Consider the following 13727-nt stretch of genomic DNA (forward strand, 5'->3'; position numbering starts at 1 on the left):
TGTATGCTTCTCTAATATCTAATATCACATAGATGCAAAGCCCAAAGCCCAAAATTAGTAGCACCTGTATCATTTTAATCTTTGTTTAAATTTTGTGCAAAGTCTAGGTTATTAAAGTGGACCTGTCACCTACACATAAAAAACTGCATAATGAAAGTCCTTTCCAAATTAAATATGGAACCCCAAAATTTTTTTTCATTAAAACATCCATACCTGTTATAAAGGTGTTTACATATCTAAACTGTCAATCAAATATTACCTGCCCCGCCTCTATGCCCTTGGCATAGAGGCGGGGCAGTCAATTACTTTCCATTCAGCACTTCCTAGATGTCACTGCTCTCCTCACATTCCCCCTTCCCTCCTCAGGCTCTATATTTGTGTAGGGCACTGCACGTGGACATTAGGTCCCCCATTCTGGTGCATACACAAGATGTAGGGGTGATACACAATTTCCCTTAATAACCGTGTCCACAAAATGGCAGCTGCCTGCTTGCTGTGATTGTATAATTCCATAACAGAAGGAAACAAAATTTAAATAATAAATACAGTGTAAGTAAAGTTTATTTTGCTCAACTAACATGATAGAAAATAATTTGAAATTATTTTTTGGGGTGACAGGTCCCCTTTAAGTAACCAATTGTTCATTCTTCATAACAGGGTATCTTTATAATTAGGGGGTAGGGGCATGATCTGACCATGTGTTTGTTCCAGTTGTAGATTTCCTGGCATATTGCAATATACATTCATCTACGAAAAAAATAATGTATTCTGGAATAAACCAGGTGAGCAAACAGAAGTGTTTCAGTAAGAAGTTTGATTAAAGGAAAACTATACCCCCCAAACAATGTAGGTCTCTATTAAAAGATACTGAGTAAAACAGCTCATGTGTAAAACCCTGCTTCATGTAAATGAACCATTATCATAATAATATACTTTTTTAGTAGTATGTGCCATTGGGTAATCATAAATAGAAAATTGCCATTTTAAAAAATAAGGGTCGCCCCCTGAGATCGTAAGATTCACTGTGCACACATACAAACCACATGTAAGGTCACATGAGCCAATTAACAGACAGAGTTCTGCCTTTTGCTTCCTCACTTCTTCCTGTTACAGTTAGTGTTGTAGTATTTCTGGTCAGGTGATCTCTGAGGCAGCACAGATAGTCACGAAATGGTGGTTCAAGGCAAGAGATGTAAAAGGGCAATATTTATGTAAATATATATTCCAGTTTGGTAAGATTCTTTAATATGTCATTCAATTTAATATAAAATCTGTTGCTTAAGTATTCATTTTGGGGGTAAAGTTTTCCTTTAATACACTGCATACTGGTCCAAATGATAATATTCACAATATTTCTTCTGCTGGCAGAAGTGGTCACTAAACAAGTTCTGGTCCCCCACAGCTATTTTTAATGAAGTTTGTTCTCAAAAAGGCATACATTTTCACACTGCAAATATTTTCCCCTTACCAACTTTTATTACATTCCTCCAATATAGTTTTTGGGATCAAAATAATAGGCAAATAAGTATATTTAGCACAAGCCCATTTGTGTTGAAAAAGTGAACATACTTCCCCTTTAATACTCGGTGTGGAAATGAGGTATTGAATAATGATGTGTCCAAATGCTTTTGGCGGTATTTTTTTTTTTTCATAGTGTATTTCAAAATCACACATGGTGAAGTCTTATTTGAGGAGCTGCTTAAATTTTTGCAAATCTGTCCAAAAACAGATTATAGAGGAACTGGAGCAGATGTATCCCCCACCAGGTGAAAATTTGTATAGAACAGCTCCACAATAAAAAGTCGATTAAGAGTATGAGTTATATACAAAACAGGGTTGCAGGTGACAAGACACTGTAAGAGTGGGGGACCCATGATTATATAGAGCTGCTTGAAGGTTCTTGCAGATCTACAGTTTTAATAAATGTGTGCCAAATAGATTTCTCCCCAAAGTCTAGGGAGGTCAGTTACTAAAAACTGTATTTCATCCATTTTCATCAAATTTCTAAAAATGTGTGGTTTTGTAATTTTTTTAAAAAAAAAAAAAGCTCTAAAAAATCGAGATATATGAAGTGTAAAAACCACAAAAACTGTGCGAGGTTAAAGTTGTCGAGGTCCTATAGACGTCAATGGGAACTGCGCTGATCCCATTGGACCAATCTAAATCAATTCAGACTGTTAGAAGTTTTCCTATTTTTTTTCACTAGGAATTGTCCCAAAAACTCGAATTTTTAGTGGTACTCGTATTTTTAGCACAGCGTGGATTGTATATTTCCAGTCATACTTTTTTAAATCTGATTTTTAAATAAATATCATGACATTCGTAGTTTGAAAGTGTGAGATCAGTTGTGGTTTCAAAAACCATGAAAATTAGACGGTTTATGAATAGGCCCCCGTGAATTGAAGGGTCCAGTGATATTAGTTACACCTCCGGGTGAAAATGGATAATGACTGCAATAAACTGTAGATAGCGAATAATGCAGAGAATATTAATATAGCAATCATTTAATTAACATATTAAAGGGGATGTTCAGCTTTTGTAAAGTCCTAAGAGAGTGTTAGGACTTTGCAATCCATACAATCCGTTTTTATATTAAGTGATAAAAATTTCCACTATCCCTCTGGATTAGCAGGGTTGCTGACCCTACTCATTCACTTCCCACAAGCAGAAATTGGCAACAGGGAATAATGAAAGTCCTGAGTTAAGCGCTTCTGTGCATGTGATATTTCTTCTGTCATACCTGTCAGTCAACTGGATTGATCTAATAAGAAAGGAAGTGCTTAGCTGTGCTATAGTATATATAACCACTGCATCTGCTCTGATCACGTAAGTCGGTAAGAAACTTATTTTAAATAAAAAAGGAGGCATTATTATGTTGATTGTAATGGGTAAAGTTCTTCTTCACTCTGGTAGGACTTTGCAAAAAGTGAACAACCTCTTTATTGAACCAATTTCCAAAATGATGTACATCCATTTAACGAACACAAAAGGCATCAGCAAATAGAAGTGACCAGCTACTGCGCCAGTCCATTATTATGTGCTGCTGACCTTGTTTAGAATTTGTTTTATCTTGAAGAGGCAGTTCAAATTTATATTAACTTCTATTGTGATGTAGACCAGCGGTCCCCAACATTTTATACCCGTGAGCCACATTCAAATGTAAAAAGAGTTGGGTAGCAAAACAAGCCAGAAAAATCCCTTATAAGGGTTGTGATTGCCTATTTGATAGCCCCTACATGAACTGGCAGCCTACAGGGGGCTCTGTTTGGCAGTACGCCTGGATTTTTATGCAACCAAAACTTGCCTTTGAGCCAGTAATAAAAAAAATAAATACCTGCTTTGAGGCCACTGGGAGCAACATCCAAGGGGTTGGTGAGCAACATGTTGCCTGTGAGCCATTGGTTGGGGATCACTGATGTAGACAATTTAAAAGCCAAATGTAACCAAGAGTAGATCAACTTAGATGCTCCTATTCAGTACACATCCCCACCACAGGTGCAACTGCATATGCTAAACATGTAGAATGCGGAGAAAGAGCGAAGAGGCAGAACTTGCTGCAAACAGTGTTTTATTCCCACAACATGCTTTGGCTATGTGCCCTTCATCAAGTGTAATTAACAATTCATAAGGTGCAAGTATATATAGGTAGACCCAGGAAGTGACATCACCACCTCTTAATTGTATAGCCACAAATTAAAAAAGGGCACTCCAAAGATTTTTATGAAAACCTAAGATTGGTATGTTGCATGCTTGAATTGTATCTGCTGCCCATCTATTATTAAAGGAGAAGTACTGCAACATTCCACACAAGGTACCACTATTAAAATGTGACACGGGCAATGTGGTTTACCCACTGAAGTGCTCATGTGGCTTGGCTTATATGGGCCAGACCCAGAGGGCCATAACACGCATTAAAGAACATAGAGGGAATATACAGAATTTTAAACAGGGAACAGCCACAGATACTTGTGTTTCAAGATACTTCAATGCAGCTAATCATAACCAATCTCAATTAAAAATGGACAGTACTAGAAGTAATACAATGAATACATTTCAGTTACAAAGAGAATCCTTTTGGATTAAAAAACTGGACACACTACAACCTAAAGGTCTAAATGACAGTTGGAGCATTAAGTGTTTCCTGTGATTATCCCCACTAATGGCTAACTTGACACTAATTATGCATTCTTTATGTTACAGATAAAAGTATATGTGCCCAATTGTAAATACAAGAATATTTCTTGAAGTTAATTGTACAGTTACAGATAATGGTAAGATATTGGGATATTTTCTTCCGTATCAAGTATATTGTTAGGCCCGCTTCAGGGCAGTTCCATAAGTTGTTTTGCTTCTAATATGTGTGGACTTTAACCCTTTAAGTGCCAGCAGAATTTCACATTTTGGTTACGCGAAATGCCAGCCGTTTTTGAAACATTTTGTGCTCTCTCACTTTAGGGGCATTTTCTGAGGGGAAACCTATAGTTTACCTAGGAAAACTATACATTGTTTTTTTCGGTAGAAACTGAGCTTTCTAAATCTGCCTGAGTTTTCATGTATTTCCACCTGTGCAAAAAAATTTATAGTGCTAAATACCAAAAAAAAAAGAAAAATTACCATTTTTCTTCGTATATCAATTTATACCAGAAAAATATTTCATTTTACGGATGAAAATCCAACTGATTTGGAAAGCCTTATGTCTCTCGAACGTGCCAATACCAGATATGTATAGTTTTAGGGAGATTTAGGACTTCTGTACCTCAAAAACTCCCGGCAGTATATTGCCGAATTTTGAAAGCACTAAGGCAGAAAACGGCATGCTTTAGATTCCAAGGCAAAAACTCCTGAAACCGTAGGTTTACCCCAGAAAACCATACATTTTTGAAAAGTACACATTCTGCCGATTACAAAATGGGTAACTATGTCTCTCTACTCCCAACTACCAAACATAAAAGCTTGTCTGAACATAGCGGTTCTTCAAAAAAAAATTCAAAATTCTGAAAAATCATTTCAAAGGTTTTATTTTGCTGCTCCGCATATCCCAAACTATATTAGGTACCAAGAAAAAGCACCTGAAATATGATTGCCAGGGGTCCACTGAACAGTTTGATACCCATTATGCATAGGTTTACCAAAGTATCTGGCATTTAGAGTCACCAATATGAAGTTAGCACATCCAAATTGATCAGGACTTTACTTCAGCTACTGAGAAATCAACACATTGACTGCATTTTTTTTGGGGTAAAAACACAGAAATATATGTTTACCCCCCAAACCCATATATTTTTGGAAAGTACACATTCTACCGAATCTAAAATGGGTACCCATGCCTTTCTGCTCCAAACTACTGAGTCGCAAGGCTTTCCCACAATTGTCGGTTTTGGTGAAATATGTGAAAATTGCCTCAAACCTTCAACTTCTCAGCACCATATCACCCATGTATCGTTATGCACCAAGAAAAAGCACCCTAAATATGATTGCCAGGGTTCCTCCAAACAGTTTGGTGGCCATTGTTCATAGGTTTACCAAAGTATCTGGCATTTAGAGGCCCCAAAATGAAGTTAGCGCATACAAACAGTCCCGTGGGTAACTTCAGCTAATGAAAAATCAACACATTGACTGCATTATTGTGGGGTAAAAACACAAAAATATATGTTTACCCCCAAAACCCATATATTTTTGGAAAGTACACATTCTACCGAATCTAAAATGGGTACCCATGCCTTTCTGCTCCAAACTACTGAGTCGCAAGGCTTTCCCACAATTGTCGGTTTTGGTGAAATATGTGAAAATTGCCTCAAACCTTCAACTTCTCAGCACCATATCACCCATGTATCGTTATGCACCAAGAAAAAGCACCCTAAATATGATTGCCAGGGTTCCTCCAAACAGTTTGGTGGCCATTGTTCATAGGTTTACCAAAGTATCTGGCATTTAGAGGCCCCAAAATGAAGTTAGCGCATACAAACAGTCCCGTGGGTAACTTCAGCTAATGAAAAATCAACACATTGACTGCATTTTTGTGGGGTAAAAACACAGAAATATATGTTTACCCCCAAAACCCATATATTTTTGGAAAGTACACATTCTACCGAATCTAAAATGGGTACCCATGCCTTTCTGCTCCAAACTACTGAGTCGCAAGGCTTTCCCAAAATTGTCTGTTTTGGTGAAATATGTGAAAATTGCCTCAAACCTTCAACTTCCCAGCACCATATCACCCATGTATCATTATGCACTAAGAAAAAGCACCCTAAATATGATTGCCATGGTTCCTCTGAACATTTTGGTGGCCATTGTTCATAGGTTTACCAAAGTATCTGGCATTTAGAGGCCCCAAAATGAAGTTAGCGCATACAAACAGTCCCGTGGGTAACTTCAGCTAATGAAAAACCAACACATTGACTGCATTTTTGTGGGGTAAAAACACAGAAATATATGTTTACCCCCAAAACCCATATATTTTTGGAAAGTACACATTCTACCGAATCTAAAATGGGTACCCATGCCTTTCTGCTCCAAACTACTGAGTCGCAAGGCTTTCCCAAAATTGTCGGTTTTGGTGAAATATGTGAAAATTGCCTCAAACCTTCAACTTCCCAGCACCATATCACCCATGTATCATTATGCACTAAGAAAAAGCACCCTAAATATGATTGCCATGGTTCCTCTGAACATTTTGGTGGCCATTGTTCATAGGTTTACCAAAGTATCTGGCATTTAGAGGCCCCAAAATGAAGTTAGCGCATACAAACAGTCCCGTGGGTAACTTCAGCTAATGAAAAATCAACACATTGACTGCATTTTTGTGGGGTAAAAACACAGAAATATATGTTTACCCCCAAAACCCATATATTTTTGGAAAGTACACATTCTACCGAATCTAAAATGGGTACCCATGCCTTTCTGCTCCAAACTACTGAGTCGCAAGGCTTTCCAACAATTGTCGGTTTTGGTAAAATATCTGAAAATTGCCTCAAAGCTTCAACTTCTCAGCACCATATCACCCATGTATCGTTACGCACCAAGATAAAGCACCCTAAATATGATTGCCAGGGTTCCTCCAAACAGTTTGGTGGCCATTGTTCCTAGGTTTACCAAAGTATCTGGCATTTAGAGGCCCCAAAATGAAGTTAGCGCATACAAACAGTCCCGTGGGTAACTTCAGCTAATGAAAAATCAACACATTGACTGCATTTTTGTGGGGTAAAAACACAGAAATATATGTTTACCCCCAAAACCCATATATTTTTGGAAAGTACACATTCTACCGAATCTAAAATGGGTACCCATGCCTTTCTGCTCCAAACTACTGAGTCGCAAGGCTTTCCCACAATTGTCGGTTTTGGTGAAATATCTGAAAATTGCCTCAAAGCTTCAACTTCTCAGCACCATATCGCCCATGTATCGTTACGCACCAAGATAAAGCACCCTAAATATGATTGCCAGGGTTCCTCCAAACAGTTTGGTGGCCATTGTTCCTAGGTTTACCAAAGTATCTGGCATTTAGAGGCCCCAAAATGAAGTTAGCGCATACAAACAGTCCCGTGGGTAACTTCAGCTAATGAAAAATCAACACATTGACTGCATTATTGTGGGGTAAAAACACAAAAATATATGTTTACCCCCAAAACCCATATATTTTTGGAAAGTACACATTCTACCGAATCTAAAATGGGTACCCATGCCTTTCTGCTCCAAACTACTGAGTCGCAAGGCTTTCCCACAATTGTCGGTTTTGGTGAAATATCTGAAAATTGCCTCAAAGCTTCAACTTCTCAGTACCATATCACCCATGTATCGTTACGCACCAAGAAAAAGCACCCTAAATATGATTGCCAGGGTTCCTCCAAACAGTTTGGTGGCCATTGTTCATAGGTTTACCAAAGTATCTGGCATTTAGAGGCCTCAAAATGAAGTTAGCGCAGACAAATAGTCCTGTAGGTAACTTCATCTAATGAGAAATCAACACATTGACTGCATTTTTGTGGGGTAAAAACACAGAAATATATGTTTACCCCCCAAACCCATATATTTTTGGAAAGTACACATTCTACTGAATCTAAAATGGGTACCCATGCCTTTCTGCTCCAAACTACTGAGTCGCAAGGCTTTCCCAAAGTTGTCAGTTTTGGTGAAATATCTGAAAATTGCCTCAAAGCTTCAACTTCCCAGCACTATATCACCCATGTATCATTACGTACTAAGAAAAAGCACCCTAAATATGATTGCCAGGGTTCCTCTGAACATTTTGGTGGCCATTGTTCATAAGTTTACCAAAGTATCTGGCATTTAGAGGCCCCAAAATGAAGTTAGCGCATACAAACAGTCCCGTGGGTAACTTCAGCTAATGAAAAATCAACACATTGACTGCATTTTTGTGGGGTAAAAACACAGAAATATATGTTTACCCCCAAAACCCATATAGTTTTGGAAAGTACACATTCTACCGAATCTAAAATGGGTACCCATGCCTTTCTGCTCCAAACTACTGAGTCGCAAGGCTTTGCCAAATTTGGCGGTTTTGGTGAAATATCTGGAAATTGCCTCAAAGCTTCAACTTTCCAGCATCGTATTGTCCATGTATCATTACCAGCATAAAGCATCCTAAATATAAACATAGGGGTCTACTAAACAGTTTGATGCCCAATGTGCATAGATATACCAAACTTTGTGGCGCACAGAGACCCCCAAATGACAATATGTATAGACATTTTCACGGCTGACGCGCTTGCTGCTTCAATATAACCACCTGGTGTGTGTATTATGCGACATTAGACCACCTAACAGTACAGAGACCCCAGAAAACCATATATTTTCAGAAAGTACACATTCTGACGAATCCAATATGGGTAAATAAGTGTTTCTACTGCAAACTGCCAAACTGCAAAGCAATGCTGAAAATAACAGTTTTTATCAAATTTCAGAAAATCGTCACAAAGCTTGAATTCTACCCCATTATATGCCACACATTTTGTAACTTATCAGCATAAAACATCCTAAATATGAACGCCAGGGGTCTACTGAACACTTTGATGCCCAATATGCATAGATATACCAAACTATGTGGCGCACAGAGACCCCCAAATGACAATAGTGTATATACATTTTCACGGCTGACGCGCTGGCTGCTGCAATATAAGCACCTGGTGTGTGTATTATGCAACATTAGACCCCCCCTAACAGTACAGAGACCCCAGAAAACCATATATTTTCAGAAAGTACACATTCTGACGAATCCAATATGGGTAAATAAGTGTTTCTACTGCAAACTGCCAAACTGCAAAGCAATGCTGAACATAACGGTTTTTATCAAATTTCTGAAAATCGTCACAAAGCTTGAATTTTACCCCATTATATGCCACACATTTCGTAACGTATCAGCATAAAACATCCTAAATATGAACGCCAGGGGTCTACTGAACACTTTGATGCCCAATATGCATAGATATACCAAACTATGTGGCGCACAGAGACCCCCAAATGACAATAGTGTATATACATTTTCACGGCTGACGCGCTGGCTGCTGCAATATAAGCACCTGGTGTGTGTATTATGCAACATTAGACCCCCCTAACAGTACAGAGACCCCAGAAAACCATATATTTTCAGAAAGTACACATTCTGACGAATCCAATATGGGTAAATAAGTGTTTCTACTGCAAACTGCCAAACTGCAAAGCAATGCTGAACATAACGGTTTTTATCAAATTTCGGAAAATCGTCACAAAGCTTGAATTCTACCCCATTATATGCCACACATTTCGTAACTTATCAGCATAAAACATCCTAAATATGAACGCCAGGGGTCTACTGAACACTTTGATGCCCAGTATGCATAGATATACCAAACTATGTGGCGCACAGAGACCCCCAAATGACAATAGTGTATATACATTTTCACGGCTGATGCGCTGGCTGCTGCAATATAAGCACCTGGTGTGTGTATTATGCAACATTAGACCCCCCTAACAGCACAGAGACCCCAGAAAACCATATATTTTCAGAAAGTACACATTCTGACGAATCCAATATGGGTAAATAAGTGTTTCTACTGCAAACTGCCAAACTGCAAAGCAATGCTGAACATAACGGTTTTTATCAAATTTCGGAAAATCGTCACAAAGCTTGAATTCTACCCCATTATATGCCACACATTTCGTAACTTATCAGCATAAAACATCCTAAATATGAACGCCAGGGGTCTACTGAACACTTTGATGCCCAATATGCATAGATATACCAAACTATGTGGCGCACAGAGACCCCCAAATGACAATAGTGTATATACATTTTCACGGCTGGCGCGCTGGCTGCTGCAATATGAGCACCTGGTGTGTGTATTATGCGACATTAGACCCCCCTAACAGTACAGAGACCCCAGAAAACCATATATTTTCAGAAAGTACACATTCTGACGAATCCAATATGGGTAAATAAGTGTTTCTACTGCAAACTGCCAAACTGCAAAGCAATGCTGAACATAACGGTTTTATCAAATTTCGGAAAATCGTCACAAAGCTTGAATTCTACCCCATTATATGCCACACATTTCGTAACTTATCAGCATAAAACATCCTAAATATGAACGCCAGGGGTCTACTGAACACTTTGATGCCCAGTATGCATAGATATACCAAACTATGTGGCGCACAGAGACCCCCAAATGACAATAGTGTATATACATTTTCACGGCTGATGCGCTGGCTGCTGCAATATAAGCACCTGGTGTGTGTATTATGCAACATTAGACCCCCCTAACAGTACAGAGACCCCAGAAAACCATATATTTTCAGAAAGTACACATTCTGACGAATCCAATATGGGTAAATAAGTGTTTCTACTGCAAACTGCCAAACTGCAAAGCAATGCTGAACATAACGGTTTTTATCAAATTTCTGAAAATCGTCACAAAGCTTGAATTTTACCCCATTATATGCCACACATTTCGTAACTTATCAGCATAAAACATCCTAAATATGAACGCCAGGGGTCTACTGAACACTTTGATGCCCAATATGCATAGATATACCAAACTATGTGGCGCACAGAGACCCCCAAATGACAATAGTGTATATACATTTTCACGGCTGACGCGCTGGCTGCTGCAATATGAGCACCTGGTGTGTGTATTATGCGACATTAGACCCCCCTAACAGTACAGAGATCCCAGAAAACCATATATTTTCAGAAAGTACACATTCTGACGAATCCAATATGGGTAAATAAGTATTTCTACTGCAAACTGCCAAACTGCAAAGCAATGCTGAACATAACGGTTTTTATCAAATTTCTGAAAATCGTCACAAAGCTTGAATTTTACCCCATTATATGCCACACATTTCGTAACGTATCAGCATAAAACATCCTAAATATGAACGCCAGGGGTCTACTGAACACTTTGATGCCCAATATGCATAGATATACCAAACTATGTGGCGCACAGAGACCCCCAAATGACAATAGTGTATATACATTTTCACGGCTGACGCGCTGGCTGCTGCAATATAAGCACCTGGTGTGTGTATTATGCGACATTAGACCCCCCTAACAGTACAGAGACCCCAGAAAACCATATATTTTCAGAAAGTACACATTCTGACGAATCCAATATGGGTAAATAAGTGTTTCTACTGCAAACTGCCAAACTGCAAAGCAATGCTGAACGTAACGGTTTTTATCAAATTTCTGAAAATCGTCACAAAGCTTCAATTCTACCCCATTATATGCCACACATTTCGTAACTTATCAGCATAAAACATCCTAAATATGAACGCCAGGGGTCTACTGAACACTTTGATGCCCAGTATGCATAGATATACCAAACTATGTGGCGCACAGAGACCCCCAAATGGATATATAGTAGAAAAAATTTACAAGGCAAAACAAAATAAGGCAGTAAAGAGTGAAATGCAAAAAAAATCCAATAAAACCACAAAAATCAATGGTTTTTTTTCCAGACTAGTGTTATCGGCCGTCAGAATCACAGTTTGAATATTTTAGCTGGGCCAAACAGGTTATACGGCTAGAAACAAGTGAACACAACATACGCAGAGCTGAAAATGCAATAAAATGGCTAAAAATTCAATAAAATGGCTAAAAATGCACCAAAATACCCAAAATTGCAATATAATCACCGAAATAACATACAAAAGTTATTGCACAGTACGGTTAGCGAATACGCTATTCGTAATGGCAATAAAACATTTTTTTCAGCCAAAAAAAGAAACGATGCGATAAGAAAAAAAAAAAAAAGCCACAATGCCATGTATGTGCGTGTGCACAAATGGTAAATTACATGTTATGTGCGCGTGTGTGTGCACGTGTGTGTAAGTGCAGTGAGTGTAAGTGACCCCCCCAATCCCCAAAAATGTATGTGTAAGTGTGTGTAAGTGTGAATCTAAGTGTGTATTACTGTAATAAGTGTGTGTTGGTGTGTTTGTGTGTGTAATTGTTGCACTAACCTGAAAAAGTCGCTGGAGACTGTTGCACACGATCAGGAAGAGCCTCTGGAAGAGATCTGCGACGTCATCTGTGTCCCTGTGCTGTGGGGGCGGAGATCTCCGGCGCGGTGTAGGCTGCAGCAGCAGGACACGTAACACGTGCCTGCTGCTGTTTTTGGGCCCCTGGGCGATCGCGCCCCAGGGGCCACTCGATCCCCTGCTCTGCTCGTTGCCTAGGGGCAGGGGATTGTGAAGGAGCGGAGCGAGCGGCTCTAACAGCCGCTCCTCCGCTCGCAAACCCGGAAGTGCTGCAGAACGTAGAATCTACGATCTGTGGCACTTTGGTCCTTTGATCCACAGAACGTAGATTCTACGTTCTGTGGCACTTAAAGGGTTAAGGTGTGGATGCTACACAATAATGCACAGTCACACAGTATATAGACTTACCGGATTGCCATGTTTAACAAAATATGGCTTATTTGTGGCTATTCAATTAAAAGGTGGTGATGTCACTTCCTGGGTGTACCTATATATGCAGGCACTGGCAATATGCTCCCCACCTTAAAGGAACAGAATAGTGTAAAACTGGGTAAATAGATAGGCTGTGCAAACTAAAAATGCTTCTAATATGGTTATCCAAAAAAGTAATCTATAAAGACTAGAGTAAACAGATATCCAGAACACTACTTCCTACTTTGCAGCTTTTAACCAGTTAGTCAGGAACTTGAGGGTGGGCCACATGGTACATAACTGTTCAGTTATAAGTTTGCTTTTGATCCTTATCATACAGATCAGATGCAATAGCAAACTAACTATGTCCCATATGCCCCTCCCTCTTCAAGGCACAGATTAATTACTGGCTGGGAACAGGTTAGAGACCTGCAAAAGAGCAAGCTAGATTAGTTATAAAATATATAATTGCTTTTTTTTCAGCTACAGTTCTCAGTTCAGCTTTGCTCCTTGTACCATCTTCTCTAGTTTATATTTCTGCAGACGTTTTCTATTTGCACTTAGGGATTACCAACCAGAATACTTCTCTTAGGGGCCTATCTATCATGCTGTGTAAAACATTGGAGAAAAACATAACCAGTGAAGTTTCCCATAGCATCAATCAGATCTTTGCTTTTGTAGGTAAAATCGAATTGCTGATTGCTATGAGCAATATCAGCGGTGATTTTTTCTCTCCAATGTTTTACACAGTGTGAAAAGACCCCTTAGTGCTCCTTGTCAAGCCAACAGTTTGCAACAATTTTACTCCACCAATGACATTTCAGAAAAGGAAAAAT

Source organism: Xenopus laevis, chromosome 2L (genome assembly GCF_017654675.1).
Source record: "Xenopus laevis strain J_2021 chromosome 2L, Xenopus_laevis_v10.1, whole genome shotgun sequence".
Lineage (NCBI taxonomy): Eukaryota > Metazoa > Chordata > Amphibia > Anura > Pipidae > Xenopus > Xenopus laevis.